Raw genomic sequence first — 5161 nt, 5'->3', positions numbered from 1 at the left:
GGCGTGGTACAGTTCATTGAACTAATGCCTAGTTTCTTTTGGAATTTAGATTAAGTAGAGTATGCACTGTTGGATAAACTCCATTTTATTATGCATATCAAAAATAATTTTCCATATAGCGCCTAAAAATGAAAGAGTACACAGTAACAATCTTCAAAAAAGTTCTATATTATGGTTTTTTCAGATATTTAAGCCAGAACATTATGCAATTTTGATCACCCTAGGACACTTATATTTCGCCAGTATGTAGTTTCGTGAGTAGCATACAGAGTAAAATTTTGCTGCAACTTAATTTCACAGCTCTGATGCATGCGAAGATATAGTGATGTGAAAATAAATGCAGTGCAACAAACATAATTAGATTCCTCAGGTTCAGTTCACCGATAAAAAAATTTCAATTTGAGACTAGTTTGTAATTGTGAGCCGCAGGTAGAATGGTGTGGGTGAGGTTGATAATGCAATTTGATCGCTTGCTGCCATTTGTTTCTTGGACTATCAATGAACAAAGCTATTTAATGTTGCGTTTTCGCTCGTTCGTTATGATAGTTTAGTTTTGCGCATAAAATTTTTGTGAGAGGATGACTCCGTGAAAGTTAGATGAGGCGAATACAAAAGTGTCCTAGGGTATTTGGTTGATATATTTAGAACAACCTACATGTATAATATCTATATTGCTTGACTCTCGATTCCACTGTAATTCCTTGTGTTAACGATTTTGAGTGATAGGCACTTGAAGGAAACACACACAAATCACCATATCGTAGATGCCTGCTAAGCTTGTTAAAATGATAATTTGATAGCAAAAGCAGCATTCACTGGTTCATGATTACGGCGATACATGAAATAAAAATACATGTTAACATTAGTAATAATAGCTATTATTTCCGGATGGAAAATAGTAAATGGCTAAATAATACAAAATGTTTAGCAACAATGTACACAGCGCAACAACAGCCATTCATACATACTGAATAATATTGAACATTGAACAATCTAACAATTAGCTATCGAATAACAGCAGTTAAGAGCTGTCGCCGTAGTGTTTGTATTGACAAATCTGTCCATTTTGCCAAATTATCTATTACATATGCAAACAGCCCAGATAAGCCGTGTATGCCTTTGCAAACTGATAAGTTCTGGTAGGAAAAATAGAGAGCTAGCGTGGTAGATGCTTCGCAGTTGCATTTTGAGGAGGTTGCTAAATATTTTTCACTCTGAAAACTGAAACAAAGAAGAAGTTGACGACTAAGCTGTTGTTGACGACTAAGCTGTTCAGCGCATCGACAGTAGCACCAAGGTAAGATACCAAATTCTATTACACTGATGGTACTTGAAACTTTTTAAGAATGGTTAAAAAAAGATAATATCTGCTTTGGTTTTTGAGAGAAAATTGATTAAATTGAACTTTCAAGGTCAGGTTAATACAAAGAAACCTTATTGATTGTGTGGCTGATACAGCCGTACCGGACACAAAAAATAAGATTGCAGATGCGTATTTCTTATATAAGATTTTTTTCATGGAGCTACCGGCTCAGCTACTTTCATACATCCCTTTATGATAAGCTAGTATTTGAGAGAAGTATGCAACTTTTGATAACAGACTACTAGCTTAATCCAGCTCCCTCAACATCAAGTACACATGTTGCACATAGAACTAGCTAGCAGTAGTTCTAAAATCACTTAGTGTTTTGCAACACACTATGCAGGTCTGTTGCCCTCAGAAACTTGTTAATATCAACTGGCTAAGAGTTTATTTTTGTAGTGAGTTATCAAACATGGCAGCCAGGAATACTGAAGACGCAGAAATCTTTCGCTCCAATGAAGACGCAGTTAACTCGCAGCATTCAAATCATGAAACAATCTGTAACATTCAACCAGAAGAAGAATCAATCTGTCATCATGAGGCAACTACTTGCCAGCCTTCTGACTCACCAGACGACAATGTGCCTTGGCTTGCGGAACATTAAGCCTAGCAAACCTTTGAATGACCAAAGTGCACTGGATTAAAATAATTCAACAGATTTCTTTTATATATTTATAAGTATATGTTTATAAATTTACATTTTCACTGTTTACTTTTGAGCTTAGCTACAGATATTTGGGCAGCGGTGAGATTTTACCTCATATGTTATTCCCAGCCCTTTTTATAGTAAACCCATAGCACTCTTTGGATAACAGAATCTATCAACGTTGAGAGGCTCTAACAAATGGGCCGACCAATAATAATAAGCCGGTATTGGAGGGATGTGGAGACAACTTTGCAAGATCAGCAAACAGTTTAAGGTACATGAACTGTTGACGTTGTTTATCAACTGTGATAAACACCTGAACAATGTTAACAAGCATACTTGAAATATTTGACACCCCTTACTTCGTTTAAGCAAGCATTAATAAATAACGCCATGTTTTAGAGCTAAATCGCCAGTCTATAGAAGGTAACTGTATTTTTCATAGCAATTACTGAGTTCTGTGTATAAATATCTTAATCACATACTAAATCAAGCTACTATCTGCTTTTCAATCACAATAGAAGTTTTTGTCTAGCAATCTACACAACTTCTTTTGAGATTGTCATCTGTTTACTACATGTGTATTTGTTGATTCCTTTGGTGCCTTATATAGTTTCAAGTATTTTACAACACTACAAAATAAAACTGCATATTTAAACCATATGATTGCCACTTAAACATTTATTTGGTTTTGCAAGTAACATAATTGCGTTACAGTGTGAAGTAGGCTATTTGCAGCTCATCTTGGCTGATATGAGACTGAAAGCATATTTGCTTGGCTTATCAGCATGTGCCATAAGCGTGTACTTTGTGTGCGCAAGCTTTGTGTGCGCAAGCAAATACTTTGTATTTGCAAGACAAAGCTGATTATAGCATACCTAAGTGTAAGAGCTGCTAAGTAAAGATAGGGAGACGATCAAAGAAAGTGTGAATTTTGATTTGCAGTGTCATTCTGAAAACAAGTTTAGTTTACGCATATATGTACCTGCGCGTACCTGTCAGTTACTAATTCAAGTTTTGGATTGTGAATGCAATAATGACAAGTCCTAAAGCTGATGATGTCTTAGTATTGGCATATTCGATAGTCAAATATTAAAAAACCCCTCTTGGAGTTAAACGCAGAATAGTTATTAGGAAGGCATACAGCTTACTTACAATATTTATTAATGTTATTGTCTATTGAAAAAACCTGCATCTTAACATTGTTGGGTACGGAGCACCTATTGACTTTTACTACACATATAGTGTTGTAGTTTTTGGAATAGTGTTTATAAAGACATTTTTCCTGTGTGAAAGCTTTTTAGAGGAGTAAATGTAACTGTATGCATGTACTGATTAGGTCAATAGAGTGAAAACTTAAAAACTCCTATAAAACTTCTGCTATGTCCGTAATAACCTTAGAGATAACATATTTTTTTTGTTGCCGAGTGATCCATGTTCATCCTACCACCTAGTTAAAAATGAAATACTTCCCCAATGAAGCCTACATTGAAATGTTGTAGAGAAGTTTTTTGGCCAAAATGGTGGATCCATTAAAGTTTTATGGCACTCAACCCAGTTTTAGGTTTTATAAAACCAATTGCTATTTCTTTACTCATAGCAGTTGAACAGTTTAGTTTAAGACAGTAGGTAGGTCTTTGTTTGCCCTCAATAAATATACTTATAGTCACAGTTACAGAGCCTTTTAAAGCATCATACTAGTAGTATGAACAAGCATAGTTGGCACAAATCTAAGTACAAACCCAGCTGGTCGTGCGAGTGTTCTTTCTACATAAGTGGAATTGAACTTTCAGTTGCAACATGATAACAAATTGTGGTAAAATAATATTTCCATTGGTTTTCTCTGTAGAGCTAGTACGTTTTGTTGGTTACATACATAATAGTTTATGTGTGTATGTGTCTGCATGTTTTACTGTCTACCTTTTTTGTTCTTTTTGTGGTTGGCTTAGTTGTAGTTTTGGACCTTACATAATTCTGTGCTTTCCTCTTTCAACTGTTACATAACTGTTATATTGCTCTCTTGCCGACTACAGCCAATTCAGTTTCAGTCATAAATCATGCAAGTTAAGCTATCAAATTCAGAAGGAGTACGAAGCCCTTATCAAAATGGACACTTGGCATCTAGTTGAGCTGCCACCAAGCAAGTGAGCCATTGGGTGTATGTGAAATTTCAGAAAAAGATGTGGCGCTGATGGTGCAGTTGACAGGCATAAGGCTCGGCTCATTGGTAAAGGTTTTCCACAAAAACCTGACTTGACTATGATGAGATTTACACGCCAGTTGTTCACCACTCCTCTCTCCATACACTGCTGTCATTTGCTTTGACTCAAAACAGGTCGATCCAACAGATGAACGTGGTTACTGCATTCTTGAATGGGCCGCCTCAAGAAAAAGATCTACATGTGTCAACCAGAAGGGTTTATACAGAAAGGGAAACAAAGCATAGTCTGCAACCTTCAGCGCTAAGTGTTTGGCTTAAAGCAAATCTCATGCTGTTAGTATGAAGTGCTCCATGACTTCCTTGTCTCTCGGATCCACGTGCGCGAGCATTGACCAGGCCGTTTACAAAAAGAAAGCAGCAGGAGCTCGGACCCTAATAACAATGTATGCTGATGACTTGGTCATCATGTCCACCACAGAAGCTACATTATTCATTGTGAAGCTTGCAATCAGCAATCGGTTAAAGATAAAGAGTTTTGATGACCTGCATTTCTGCTTGAGAAAAAATGTGACACAAAAGGGCAACTCCCTAAAGAGACCGTCCTACAAGGAAATGAGCAATTCACCAGCAGATGACGACGACGAGCCATGACCAAGCCCTCGAGATCAAGAGCTCTTGTGTGAATCAGCTTCCTCTAAATCTAATGAGAAATTGGTTAGAGATAACTCAGCAGCTAGCTTTGCAACAATACCTCATCGGCAGATGTCAACTCCGCTCCTTACTATTGGCAGATGCTCTGCTACAACCGAATAGTTTTCGTGGTCTCCTAACCTGTCTACCTAAAGCAAAATGTTAGGATGGTATCCGCCTTCTAAAAGGATTACTAAGGAGATAATCAGTTATGCACTCACATCGTTTTGTCTCCCAGATACAGCCAAACTCTTCCCCGTCAACAAGAATTCTCCTGTTCGCTCTCTCGTCTCTGAATGTG

Source organism: Watersipora subatra, chromosome 10 (assembly GCF_963576615.1).
Source record: "Watersipora subatra chromosome 10, tzWatSuba1.1, whole genome shotgun sequence".
In the NCBI taxonomy this organism is placed as follows: Eukaryota; Metazoa; Bryozoa; class Gymnolaemata; order Cheilostomatida; family Watersiporidae; genus Watersipora; species Watersipora subatra.
Note: the sequence above shows the minus strand (reverse complement) of the source record.